Here is a 14,770-nt window from a genome sequence, read left to right as displayed (position 1 = left end):
TTTTTGCTGAGGCACTTAAGGATGCTCCTCTGTGTGCTCTCACTCCCAGCCCTGTCAGGATGGACTCAGTACCAGCTATTTCCAACACTTTCCCTGCATTCCTGCAATAATGGGCATTTTCATCAGCCTTCCTTGTTCTCCAGTCACTCTCTGTGTTCTTCTCTAACTGCCTCAATGACAGATATTTCCCCACTGAAATATCTCCCAAGGAACAGGAGCTCTGCAGCTCCTTCTGGAATCTGCCTTTATTCTGTGTGCCACCAGTTAAGTGCAGGGAGAAGTGAAAAATGAAAGAGAAAATCATCAGGCAGCAGAGTTCAGGGGCTCAGGAGTCCTGAGGGAGGGAGGAACTTGCTGGATAAAGGACAATTCCCTCCACTTACAGTAAATACCTTGTACAAAAAGAAGGGTCCACACTTCAAAACTCTACTGAATATGCCAACAGCCAAAACAAAACTTGGAAAAACTTCTGGCAGTGTTCTTTGTAAAAATGTCTTCAATAGTAAAAATCCATGGATTTCTTCAATGCTGCTGAATCCCACAATTTCACCTGCTGAGTTAAATCCTGGTCCATGGGATTAGGGTACAGTAGCTGTCTTTGCCATGCAGAACAGGGGTTTTAGTCAGGTCCTTTGTTCAACCTACCTGTGTGCCAGAATATTTTGTGTCAAAATACCCTCACTACCACCACGGGCAGGCACACTAAGCTGGAACAGAAAATGGTCACAGAAAAATCTGATCAAACTCAAGTTCCCTTTCTCCCTCACCTGCTTCATTTTGATTTGAAGAAGTTCAGGTGAGTCTTTTCCCTGCTGTTATTTGGAGTTTCCTGGATTAATTTCCAAATAAGATCCTTATTTACTGGTGTGGTATCTCCAGGGCTCCATCCCACAGCAGCACAGCTCCTGCCTCTGTGATAAGAAGTTTTATCTGATCAAGTTTGTTTTTTTCTCTCTTCCATGCAATATCCAAAGGAACACTCCAAGTGTGATACCAATGAAAAGCCAAATTGTGCAAACTGAGGAGCCATCCCTGGCAGTGCCCACAGCCAGCCTGGAGCAGCCTGGGACAGTGGAAGTGTCCCATAGCAGGGAGGGGCACTGGATGGTTTTTAAGGTCCCTTTCCAACTCACTCTGCTCATCTGTAATTTCTGCTTTTATTCATCTGCCCAGGAGCTGGAAGAGAAATCCACTGCTGAAAACCACACTGCTGCATCTTCCTGCCATGGGCTGAGCACAGAACGAGGACACCCTGAAATCTTCACCCTCTGCTGAAGCAAACTGCAGCTTTCACTCCCCTCAAGTCCAAGGAAACTCCCAGCAGAGCAGGCAGAGCCCTCCCTGACCTGTGCAAGTTTCCAACAGGCACAGCCATTCCCAGGCAGCATTTCCCAACCCTTAGGTCATGCTACCACTGCACCTGATCCCTAAATCCTTTCCCAGCCCTCCACAAAGCCTCTGCTTCACAGAGGTGATTTCAGCTCAGCATCTGAGGGATGTTAAACTTCCTAAATTGTGGCCTGAGGACACCCCTGGACCCTGTGGGGATGGGAACTCCTCTGTCCTGCCCTAAGCACTGACAAACAGCCCCAACAAGGAAACCCCAGGGGAATGTTTCCTCCCAGCCCAAGTGGCAGAGGCAGCAGCAGAGCTCTGAGGCAGCCCTGGCCCCCAGCCCCACACAGCAGCTCTGCACCTTGCCTGCCCCAAGCACAGCACTGCCACTTCAAAGCTTTTAGCTTGGATGTTTTCCAAATTCTCTGCTGCCTGCTGTGGAACTCTGACACTTCCTATCAGGTGTTAGCAGGGTCTCTTCACAGGGTAGAGAGACAAAGCAATCCCTCCCCAGCTGGAGAATCAAGGACAGCCTTTAATTAACCCAAAGAGCACAAACAATGCAAAGAGAAGGGGGCAAGGCAGGGGGCTGAGACTTCATGACCTGGAGCTGCAATTAAACCCAATATGCAGATGAACCACAAATGATAAAAGTGTAAAAACTCCTGACCAGGGTCCACCCTAAATTCAGCCTGGGTGCAGCCCTGGCCAGGCTCCTGTGCTGCCCAAGGTGTGTCCTTTGAAGGCCTTGCAATAAATACCCATTTTGTCTGTCTAGTCTCTGCTCCAGATCAGCCTCTCAAGGCATCTCCACCTGCCTCTCCCTGCATGCCCTTGCTCTGGGATGAGCCCAGCAGAGCCAGGAGCAGGGTTCACCTCCAGGTTATCCCAAGCCACGCTCGTTTTCACCTCACCACGACAAACTGCAAACAGAACTTCAACAGCCACACAGGCAGTGAATGTGACATGCAGACATGCCCAAACCCATGTCCAGAACAACCCACAGGGTGTGATCACAGCCTCAACCACAGAATTAAGCTGGGAAAGATCTTTTGAGATCCTGGAGTCCAAGCTCTGACCCAACACCATGGCACTGAGTGCCACACCCACACCTTCCCTGAACACCTCCAGGATGGTGACTGCACCATCAAGTGACCCAAATCCACTGCCCCAGCAGCACTGGGGACAGGGTCTCAGCACACCCATCCACCTCTCACTCCCTGAACACTCACACCAGGCCAGGGGCAGGGAAATCAGCCTCTCCCAGCAGGCTCCAAGGGAGGAATCCTCAGAGTGCCCCAGAACCAGGGCTCTGTGCAGCTCCTCTCCTGCCAGGTGGGTGCTGCCCCAAATCCCAGCACTGTGCCCTTCCCAGGGCTGGCAGTGCCAGGGCTCTGTCCCCCCCAGCACACCCAGGAGCACACCCAGGGTCACTCACCAGGGCTGGCTGGGCACCTGGGCTCTGTCACTGTCCCCGTGCCCGCAGCGGGAGCAGGCGCGGCTCCTCTCTGTGGCTCTTCACCCTGCAGGAAGCAGCACATGGAGGAGGGTAAGCAGATAATCCACGACTTTCTGGGAGGCTCTGCAGGGCTGGGAGCAAAGCTGCTGCTGCTGCTGTCTGCAAGGATCAGAGCTGGGACTTTCTGAGCTAAGACTCTGAGCTGCTTAGCAGGGAGCTGGAAGCAGAGCAGACAGAGGTGGTTGTGTTCCCAGGGCTGAGCACTGGGGGGGTTGTTTCAGGCTGGCTCAGGCACTAAAAATCCCACAAAAACTGCTCCACCAGGTTAATGCTAACAGAGGACAAGGATAGAAGCAGGCAGGAATTTTTGGTCACCGTGGCTCAGGGAAAAACCAGATTTTCTTCAAAGTGAAATGTTACTACAGCACACGAAATAACACGAGGCGGAGACGCAGCTCTTCCAAGGTGAAAAGAGAATTATTTAATTTTTGACTCTAACATTTATAGATTTCCAAAAGTGGCAGTAGATTGGAGGGTAACAGTGCCAGCTCTCCAATGACACTGGATAAACCAACTGCCCATCAAATTTTTCCCCTTCCATAAAAGAATGCATAAAGTGTGTGAGAAAGTTCATTACAAGAATGTAAACATCAGAAGGCTTAGAAAAACTTAAAAAATCAAGACAACAGTGAAATATCTCACAGTAAAACCTTTTCAAAGTTTTGTTCATTTATTTATTTAATATTTGAAAAATGTGCTTTTGAAACTGAAGATTTTACTTTGGGTTAGGCCATCTTGAAACTATTCCTTCATGGAATTGAAACATTAAGTCAGTTCCTCTGTGTCCCCTGAGATCTTCCTGGAACTTTAAATTAAGGTACTTTTCTTTACCTGCCATGGCTGAGATACCTGGCTGACCTGCCCAGCATGAGGGATGTGCCAGCTGGGGACATAACCAGGATTCAGAAGTGGAAACTGCAAAACTTTTACAGGCACTTTTTGGCTGGGTCACCCCCAGCACCCACTGGCAGAAGCTCCTGGGGCAGTGGGGTTGGTCCAGACAGGGTTTCCAGGGATGCTCCTCACAGGGAAGGGTGCAAAGCATGGATGCTCAGCTCTTTGTGCCCCCAAGGATGCTAAATTAGACCTGGGTGAGGCCTCAGAAGTTGACTGATAACCTGGAGTGGAAGCAGAAAAGAGGTGCCAGAAAAACCTCACCAAGAGCAAAATCAAGGGAGCTGAAAAAAGACCACCTCCCACTGTCCCAGGCTGCTCCAGCCCTTCCAGCCTGGCCTGGGACACTGCCAGGGATCCAGGGACAGCCACAGCTGCTCTGGGCACCCTGTGCCAGGACTGCCCACACTCACAGGGAACAATTCCTTCCCAATCTCTAATCTATAATATATTCCTTCCTAATCTCCAATCTTTTGTCTATAACCCTTCAAAAGCCAGGACTCGTCCCACACACTGGGCTAAATGAGGATGGAGCAGCACAGGGAGTGTGCCCAGCCCTGCTGTGGGGCTGGAATGTGCTGTCCATGTGTCTGTGCTGTCCGTGTGTCTGTGCTGTCCGTGTGTCTGTGCTGTCCATGGTCCCAGCAGGCCCAGACCCAGCCAGTGCCACCCCAGCAGCACACCTGCACCCCTCCTTGTGTTGGTGTTTGAGGGTCCCCAGGACAAGGTGAGAGATGAGAATCTTGACTCCATGTTTCAGAAGGCTGATTTATTATTCTATTCTATTCTATTCTATTCTATTCTATTCTATTCTATTCTATTCTATTCTATTCTATTCTATTCTATTCTATGAAAATGATATACTAAACTACCCTAAAGAAAGAGAAAGGAGACATCAGCAGGCTAAACAAGAATGAATGATAAAATCTTGTGACTGGCCAGAGAGTCAGACACAGCTAGCTGGACGACGACTGGTAATCAAGTAAAAACAATTCACATGAGACCAATCAAAGATGCACCTGTTGGTGAACCATCTCCAGACCACATTCCACAGCCAGCAGAAAATTACTGTTTACATTTTGTTTCTGAGGCCTCTCAGCTTCTCAGGAGAAAAATCCTAGGGAAAGGATTTCCATAAAATATGTCAGTGACACTTCCTTATCAATGCAGGCCAACCCCAACCTAGGTGTCCTGGATTGCCAAGCAAATTGTGTTCTCTTTGCCATCTGTATGGCAGCTGTCCTCTGTTCACTGGGCAGTTTGCCTTATCTCTTCCACACCCAATCCTCCCTCAGGGACACCCCTGCTGATAACAGGCTATTGAATGTCCCTGCATGGCTGATAAGAACTACAGCATCCCACTGGGAGATGTGAGCCCAGAGGGAGGAGCCAAGCATTCCTACCCAGATATAATCTGGAGATTCTGGAACACCAGCACAGCCTCTCCACTGCATTCCCAGAGGAACAGCAGCTGCCTCTGCCCCTGGATCCTCAGAGGCAGACTGCACCTTTCTCCAGGATCCCTGCTCCAGCAGAACCACCCCTGGCACTACAGGAGGGCTGCAGCCACAATTCCAATGGCCCTGCTGCCAGCACCCACAGGGTGTCAGGCTGTGTTCTGACTCTGGCAGTGCTGTTCTAGTGTATTGCATTGGTTATTTTATCCCTTATTTTCTTCCCTAATAGAGAACTGTTATTCCTGCTCCCGTATTTTTTGCCTGAGAGCCCCCTAATTTAAAATTTATAGCAATTCAGAGGGAGGGGATTTACATTTTCCGTTTCAGGGGAGGCTCCTGCCTTCCTTAGCAGACACCTGGTTTCCAAACCAAAACAGTAGGGGATAATGCACTCTGACTCCAGAATGATTCCAGAAGGCTGAACAATTGCTTTATTAAGCTATATTATATATTACACTAATACTATATTAAAGAGATGAGATACTAAAGAAAAACCTGTGACTGTCTGAGACAGCCAAGACACAGCTTTGACCCAACTGGCCAATCCACCCAAACAACCATCACCAGAGTCCAATTAACAAATCACTTTGGGTAAACAATTTCCATAACACATTCCACATGTGCCAAACAGGAGCAGCAAGTAGAGATAAGAATTGTTTTCTCTTCTTCTCTGATGTTCTCACTGGCTTTCCCGAGGAGAAATCCTTGGGGAAGTTGTGCCTGCTGCTCTCTGTGAAGAGAGCTGCAGCCACACCTCCTCACCTGGGGATGAGCCCCTGACCAAAATACATTTCCCAAAAGAGCCCTTCCTGCTCAGCCAAAAGGCCCTGCAGGATGGACATACGGGCCAGGGCCTCTCCCTTCTCAGGGCTGACACTGAGACCAGCTGGGGGCTCCAGGAAAAGGGAAGAGCCACAGTGAAGCCCAGTGCTGGAGAGGGATCCTCAGAGCAGCAGCTGTCCCACATCTGACTGGGATCCTGAGAGCAGCACTTCCACTCACCTGGAACCCTTCCAGGACATCACACACAACCCTAGTGCTCTGGAAACACCAGCACTGATTTCCTTCTAGCAAACAAGATCTCCTCTGATTTCACAGGCACCTCCTACTTGGTTAAAGAGCTTGCTCTCCAGGGATTTGCTCCTCAACTGGGGCAGGAAACGAAAGGACAAAAAAATGCCACTTAATTGGGGATAAAGATCCATCTTTGCAGTGCCTCTCATAATGCTGTGTCATTTAAAAACAAGTGTGGAGCAGGTGGGAGATGGCACCAGCTCTGGATGTGCATAAAAAGGGCTGACAGAGCAGCATGTCTCAGAGACACTCAGGTGGTGCAACTTCAAAACTCCTGCCCCTTTTGAGTTCTCTCTTGCTCTCTCTCCTCAAAGTTCTCTGCAAAACTGACTTTTGAAATGGGTGAAAAGAAATGGCATCTCAAGGAAGCCAAGGGGTTTGAAAGGAAGAGAATGGCCCCTGGAATGGTCCCTGAAATTGTGGGGCAGGGCTGGTGCTGGTGTTGAGGGTGGAGAGGGGAGAATCATCAGCACAGCCAAGGTCCAGGAGACCAGAGCTGTCCTGATATCCAACCTACCCCTCCCCTGACACAGCTCCAGCCCTTCCCTGGGGACCTGTCCCTGACCAAGGGCCATCAGGGTGCTAATGTGTGGGAGCTGAGGCAGGTGGGAGGGGGTTTCTGCTTTCCCCCAGGTCTCACAGCCCCTCTCTCCATGCCCCATCCCTGGAGGAGCGATGTGATAAATCACTTTCATCCTGAGGGCCTGCAGGGAGAGGAGTCCAAGAGCAAGGAGAGCTCATGGATGTGTTGTGCTCCTTGTTCCAAGGAAAGGGAATCCTGGAGTTCCCTTTTTGAGCTGCTGGGGAGTCTCCACACGATTCAAGGCAGCTCAGTTGGCTCAAGACTGCCCAGACCTGCTCCCACAGCTGAGGCTTTTCCTTCTGAAGCAGCCCCAAATCAGAATCCTCATTTGTGCCCTCACACTGAGAACTGCTCCAGCTGTCCATGGGAGCTGAGAGCTGGGATCTGATTGTGCCCCAGCCTCTCCTGGGCATAAACCCAGGGGATGAAAGTGACCCTGAGCACTGGGAGAGACTGGCAGGAATCCTGGAGAAACCAAACCATTTGAGTTCATGCCAAAGGAGTCAATGCTCAGCAAGTCAGCTCCAGGCTCAGCTGGAAGTGTGAGTGTTCCTCCTGGAAAAGAGAGCCTGAAGCACCAGAGCAGAGGTCTCTGCCCTCTGTGCTTCTCCAGATGTTACCTGCAACACCCTGGATTTATTTTAAAAAGTACCTTTTCTGCACCTCCTCTCATAGGAGACAAAATAGGGAGGAACCCCGTTTAATTGGTGCACTTTAATAAACTGCTTGCTTTGTCGAAGCCCTGCTCCTGCATTCTGATGCAAATTCACAGCTTTTCCTTGTAAACAATACCTCAGTTTGGCTTCAGTCTTAACTGATCTTTAAATGTCCTATTTTCCTGGATCCATACCCACAGAATCCCAGTGTGGTTTGGGTTGGAAGGAACCTTGAAGATCATCTCGTTCCAATTCCCTGCCATGGGCAGGCTGCTCAGATCCTTCAATTATCCCTTTTCTGCCCATCCCACCCTGGGCTGGGTTTCTTTAGCCACTGAGCACATCAGCCACTTTCCCTGACCCAGCTTTTGGGCCAGGATGCTGCTCAGGGCTGTGCTGGGAGCTGGCTCTGCTCCCACCTCTCTCCTGGGAGCAGGATGTGCCTTGCAGGAGGCAAACAGGACAATCTCCTGTATCAGAGACAGGAAACCCTAAACCAGGTCCTAGGCCAGGATGGGAGCAGGGATAGGTTTTCCTGTTTCACTTCAAGGGGCAGACACGGTTCCCCATGGTCCCTAATTTTATATTTTGACATCTCCATCTTCTGCCTGTGAATTCTCTCCTGCTGTCAGAAGGTCACCAGGCCAGCTGGAAAGCCATTTTTCACACCCTGGCTAATCCAGAGGCACCTGGCTGCCTCCTTCCACTGGCAAAATGCTGACAACAAAACTAATTAGTGGGCAGCAGGACCGTGGCTGGGTGACAGCACTGGCCTTTACTGCACCAGCCAAAAATTCAAGGGATTCAGGAGCAGCTCCTGGCTCTTCCCCAGGCTGCTTTTGTGACCCTGGGCTCCAGCTCTGTGCTCTGCCCACTGAGGTTGGTAGCACTTCCCAGATGTGGCCATGCAGGTAAATTAATTTATGGTGAGGAAATAATTCATCAGGATGAGCACAAAGGTCTGTTTAGAATAAAATTGTAACTTGGTTAAGCTCTTCTCCACATCTGTGCATTAAGTGAATATTCCCAATATTCTCACAATGTCTGCCTGAGCAGATTGAGTGGACCAGGGTGACCAGAGCAGCTGTGGCTGCCCCATCCTTGGAAATGTCCAAGGCCAGGCTGGACAGGGCTTGGAGTACCCTGGGTTAGTGGAAGGTGTCCCTGCCCATGGCAGGGGTGGGATGGGAAGAGCTTTGAGGTCTCTTCCAGCTCAAACCACTCCCTGACTGTGAGAAATGATACTCAGTTCCAAAATGTAAAAGGTTTATTAAAACCTCATCAAAAATACAGCAGAAGACTGAATAGAGAAAATGTTACAGCACCGGGAGCAGAGGATTTTCCCCACCATGTGCTCACCCACACCATGCAGGTTTCACCTTTTAACCCTTTAGCTCCTCCCGAAGTTCTGTCCATTGACTCCTTCTTTGCTGTCCTGTGGTGGAGTTCACTGCCTTAAACCTTGATTGGAGGTCAGGTACTGCCAGAGTGACAAACTGACCCTCCCAAATGTCCCAAACCCAGGCCACCCCTGATAACAACACAAGGGGGTAAAACATAACTATAAATCTATAAAACTCTTCCTAACACATATACAGGATATTTGCCTTTTAATTGTGACAGTCACCCATGGCATTACTCATCTGTCACACTGACTCTGAAATGTCCAGGGCATCCAGAGGATGCTCTGCAGCAAGAAGCAGGTCAGGAGGGGTTAACTCCTCCTCACTTAGCTGGTGGTGTCATAACACTGATGAAATCCACCTCTGGACAATGGGCCATGGACCATCACCATTCTACAATCAGATCAGGGCTGGCAGAGCACAGGCATCCCCTGGAGCCCAGCTGCATCACAGAATCACAGAATCACTGGGCTGGGAGAGACCTTCAATATCCTCGAGCCCAACCCAGCCCCAACCCCTCAACTCAACCCTGGCCCCCAGTGCCACATCCAGGCTTTGTTAAACACACCCAGGGATGGGGACTCCACCACCTCCCCGGGCAGAACATTCCAGAACTTTATCACCCTTTCCATGAAAAGCTTTTTCCCAATCTCCAGCCTGTATTTCCCTTGGTGCAGCCTGAGGCTGTGTGCTCTGGTTGTGTCAGTGCTGCTGCAGACAGAGCCCAGCCCAGCTGAGCACAGGCACCTTTCGGGAGCTGTGAGAGTGATGAGGGCAGCCCTGAGTCTCCTTTTCTGCAGGCTGAGCACCCCCAGCTCCCTCAGGGGTTCCTCTCAGGGTTTGTGCTCCCAGCCCCTCTCCAGCCTCCTTGCCCCCTCTGGATGCTCTCAAGCTGCTTTCCCTGCATCCCTCCCCAGCACTGCCCCTGCCGTAGGGCACCATGCCAGCCTCCCCCAGTTCAGAAAGGGAACAAAAAGCATCCCAACATCCCCAGGCAGGTGGTTTTTCCTGCCTATAAAACATGAAGGGGGCTTGTAGCCTCACATTTCTCTTCACAGAGAAAAGCAAGGCACAGTTCTTCCCAAGAATATTTCTGGGATTCACATTCTCTGAACCTCAGAGGAAGAAAACACAATTTTAATCATTTGCTTTGTCTGTGTTTTGCAAAAGTATAATGCAACATGGAGATTGTTTACCCACAGTGATGGTGTTTTGTTTCCTTGGTCCACCAGGGCCAGGTGTGTGTGTGTGTGTGTGTTGGGACTGTTGGGGACAGTCACAAGATTCTGGGCAGTGTGTGCAGGGTTGAGTGCTTGGCAGATTCAGTTTTAGATGTATAGAATAATACAGTATAATAAAGTCATTAATTAGCCTTCTGACATCCATGGAGTCAGAGGCATCATTCTCTCCCCTCGTCAGGACCATCTCAGCATTGCAATAGGGGCTCAGTGAGCAGGGCAGTGTCTGCAGAATCCCAGCACACCAGGACACCCCAGAGACAGCAGAGAGGAAAGAGAAGCCCTGAGCAGCCTGTCAGGAACATCAGCAGTGGGGATAATTGGTTTGTACACATTCCTCCCCCACCCAATTACCAGCTCAGTTTGGTGGTTGATTGCACACCACTCTGGTCCAGCAGAGCTGCTGCTGTTTCCATTCCTGCACACATCACCCAGTCCCTAAATCATTTCTAATAGCTCCTCTCCTCAGTGCCCTCCCAGCTCCTTCCAGCCCCATCAGCACGAGGCAGGTTGCAGATATGGAGGAGCTGACATTTCTCTTTTGAGCAATTTGCAGTGGATTTCTTGCCTGTTTGATGTAGTCATTTTGTTCTCTGCACTGATGTGACATTAATTATTGTTAAATATTCTTATCTGTTACACACAGTTCTGTTTAGATAAAGGTCAGTGCGTGAACCCCTGACAGTGCTCGTTGCTGCCATGCTCCAAAGCCAATTTGTCATCCTCTCCCTTCAATACCTTCATCTTGGGCTCAGTTCATTTTTCCATTAATTCAGGCACAGTAGAGAGCCATTAAAAAATGCAAAATCTCTCAGCTGTTCAGCTCAAAACTTGGACAGGGAATTATGAGGCTGAGGAGCACCAGTTGCACAGGGAGGGCAGGGAATAATGCCCAGGAAAATCCAGCAGCAGCCTCTTTGAAGGAACTGTGTGGCTGCCCCCCAAAAACCTCTGCACACTTCTGCTTTAATGAAGATCAGCTAAGCCTTGTGCAGCACGTGGTGCCCTCTCCCAGCCTGGTGGGATGGGATAACAGCACAATCCACAGGCCCTGGCACAGGGTGCCCAGAGCAGCTGGGGCTGCCCCTGGATCCCTGGGAGTGTCCCAGGCCAGGCTGGACAGGGCTGGAGCAGCCTGGGACAGTGGGAGGTGTCCCTGCCATGGACTGGGTGGCACTGGCTGGGCTTTAAGCCCTGTAATATATGTGTAAAGCAAGATGGAGGTTTTAGGGTGAAGGCTGGTTCTTCTTCACCTCCAGCACAGCCATAACCCAGAGGCAGCCTGGTCACACTCCAGAGCCCTGCAGAGCACACACAGGCCATGGAGAGGAGCTAAGCCCTCAAACCAACCAATTCAGTGACAAGGGCCAGGGTGAAGATGCTCAGGAGGCTCCAAAGCCAGGAACAGACAGTCCAAGGGCTCAGCTGCCTGAAAAGGTGGGTTCTGCAAAGGTGGATTTGGCATGACTGAAGTAGCACATCATGAATCATCTGCTCAGCGCAGCACTTGGCAAATGGAAGAACATTTGAACCTTTATTCAAAGTGGCATTTAATTTTACATTGTGCTAAATCCTTCTGTATTTCTAAATAAGAGAGAATAAACTCCCAAACTTGTCCCCCACTCAGTGAAACACAAAGAAATAGTGCAATGTGCTGAATGCAATCATTAAAGCTGAAAAGGACCTGTAAGACAAATGAGTCCCACAATGCCAAACCCATGTCCCTAAGCCCCATGCCCACATGTTTTTTTGAACACTTTCAGGAATGCTGACTCCACCACTGCCCTGAGCAGTGTCTTCCAGGGCTTCACCACTCTTTCTGAGAATAATTTTCCCTGATCTCCAACCTAAAGCTTCCCTTGCACAACCTGAGGCCTTTCCTCTCCCCCTGACCCTTTTCAGCAGAGCCCAGCCTGGCTGCACCCTCCTCTCAGGGAACTGGAGAGAGCCAGAAGGTCCCCCCTGAGCCTCCTTCTCTCCAGCAATTGTGCACCAGCAATTCTTTTCTGTAATGGAATGGGTGGGTGTATCATCACAATTAGGCACAGCCCTTAATTAGATTTGTCTAATTAGAAATTCACTGAGTTATTGCACAGGGTAGAAAAAGTCCTGCCTGGGTGGGGTTACATGAGACAGCCACGGATTCCCCTGGAACAAATGACATCTCCAGTTCTGGGAGCTCCACAAGGTGTGCATAATGCTCAACATCAGGCTGATTCTGCAGGGCTGAAAGGCAGAAATGATCTCATTCATCAGAACCACAAACAAACCCCTGGACAGAGGGATATTGCCACCCCAGGCCCCTGCTGCAGCAGAGCCAGTGGGAAGCAGCAGCGCTGCCCCCTCCCCTCTGCTAAATTAGGAGCAAGGAAGAGTGAGAGCTGGGCTGGGAAAGGTATGAGGCAACACAGGTCCTCTCCAGCCCTGGGGACACAGTGTCCTGAGGCTAAAAATACAGAGACAAACCAAAAAGTCAAGGCTAGCAAGATGCATTAGCAGAGGCTGTTTATTTCTGGAGGCAGGAGCACCCAGGGAGAGCCCAGCACTTGCTGCTGCCTGACGGACAGGCTGCTGCAGCTGGAGGGCTCAGGTTTCCTGCACACCCAGGGAACTGGCCCCTGGCCCCTCTCACACCTTGCCTGCCGTTATTTTTAGCTGCTGCACAAAGCAGGGTGATGTGCAGGAGCAGAGGGATGGGATAAAGAATGGGAACACCACCCTGGTGGAGGCTTGTGTGGTGTTCACAGGTGTTAGGAAAATTAATCCACAAACGTCAGAGGTTTATGTCCAAAAAGGAGACAGAGGAGTCCTGGAACTGTATTCCAATAAAGGGAGAGGCCATGGGGCATTCCCCTGGGGCCTCTCCAATTTTTGGAGGACTCAGCCTCCTTTTTATCCCAATTTCCCAGCCACATTTCCCTTCTCTCTTTCCCCATGGCTGAGGTACTTGGGAGGTTCAGCCTTCTCAGAATGCCTGATACCAAAGATTTCCCTCTCATGTATAACCCTCCCTATTAATTTTTAATTCTTATGGAATTTAGGGGTTTTTCTTCCTCATTGTTTCTTTCATCTTTCAATGTCTAATTTCATATATCATCAAACCTAAAGTTATTTGTAAAAGTAAATATCTTTTTCCATTCATCAATCAGTGAAATCTTTCCCATTGTTTCTTTTCTCTCTCAGTGCTGGTTTTATCTATCAGCAGACCCACAGCTGGTTTGGAAAGACAAATCCACTATTCCTCTCACAGGGGTCCCAGGACAAGGTGAGAGATGAGAATCTTGACTCCATGTTTCAGAAGGCTGATTTATTATTTTATGATATATATTATATTAAAAGAAAATGATATACTAAACTATACTAAAGAATAGAAGAAAGGATTTCATCAGAAGGCTTGAAAGGAATAGAAAGGGATGATAACAAAATCTTGTGACTGCTCACAGCCTCAACACAGGTGGCTGTCATTGGTCATCAAGTGAAAACAATTTCACATGCTGGGTAAAGAATTCTCCAGATCACATTCCAAAGCAGCAAAACATGGAGAAGGTGAAGCTTCTCAGCTTCTCAGGAGAAAAGATCCTAACAAAAGGATTTTTCTTAAAATATGTCTGTGACATAGACTCCTGCCTTGCCACCAGCACAAGGATCCAGGTTCATCAAGGTTTGTGAACAAACTCATCCAGAGTGGGATCCAAGGTGGAAATCTCTGTGCCAGCCTTCAGCAGGGGATGTCCCCTACCCTGACAGGACTGGGCTGCCCCTGCTGCCCACAGTGCCCCCAGCACAGCTGGACACACCTGCCACAGGTGGGGCTGGCCCCTCCTCAGCCCAAAGCTCCATGGAAAGCTTCCACCACCAAAAGCAGTGGGATGCAGCTTCACTGGGCTGGCAGTGTCCCCTAAGGACAGGGATGTCCCCTGAGCCTGCCCCAGGGAGAACCATCACAGAACCCCAGCGTGGTTTGGGTTGGGAGGGACATTTAAGACAATCTCTGCCATGGCAGGGACACCTTCCCCTGTCCCAGGCTGCTCCAAGCCCCTTCCAAGCTGGCCTGGGACACTTCAGGGATGGGGCAGGGCTGTCCCTGCGCTGCAGTCCCCACCTTGCAGGTGACATGGTGGGGAGGGACACTTTGTGGGGCAGAGGGGAATTCTTTGGGCAGAGAGATCAAAAGCAGGACAGAGCAGAGGCTGGTGCAGGTGTCCCTGGCCATGGACAGGCCCAGCTGCTGCTCAGCTCTCTGGGAATTGGGTCACTGCTGGAGGTGCTTCTGCCCTGGGACATGGTGACAGCTTGGCCTTGTCCTCTGCCCAGAGAGGGTGGTGTGGGCACACAGAGAATCATAAACCCCAGCATGGCTTGGGCTGGAAAGGCCCTTAAAGCCCATCCAGTGCCACCCAGTCCATGGCAGGGACACCTCCCACTGTCCCAGGCTGCTCCCAGCCCTGTCCAGCCTGGCCTTGGGCACTGCCAGGGATCCAGGGGCAGCCCCAGCTGCTCTGGGCACCCTGTGCCAGGACTGGAGCTGTCAGAGCTCAGCTCCCCTCACCTGGCATAAAAAACCCCAGTGACACCACGGGGGAGCCAGGAGAACACCAAGGGAACACCACA

The 14,770-nt window shown here is 50.3% G+C and overlaps 1 protein-coding gene across 1 annotated transcript in view; it reads right to left on the bottom strand.

Moving 5' to 3' along the window:
• The window catches only part of RALY (RALY heterogeneous nuclear ribonucleoprotein), a 139,841-nt gene that overhangs the window by 91,597 nt on the left and 33,474 nt on the right, over nucleotides 1–14,770 (bottom strand). The window contains exon 2 of the mRNA XM_084217972.1: nucleotides 2,774–2,858. The gene's annotated coding sequence lies outside the window, so the exon portion shown is untranslated. The remainder of the gene's footprint in view (nucleotides 1–2,773; nucleotides 2,859–14,770) is intronic.

Source organism: Fringilla coelebs (genome assembly GCF_963513975.1).
Source record: "Fringilla coelebs genome assembly, chromosome: 18".
NCBI classification, from domain to species: Eukaryota; Metazoa; Chordata; class Aves; order Passeriformes; family Fringillidae; genus Fringilla; species Fringilla coelebs.
The sequence above is the reverse complement of the archived record's forward strand: the minus strand, read 5'-3'. Positions and strand labels throughout refer to the sequence as shown.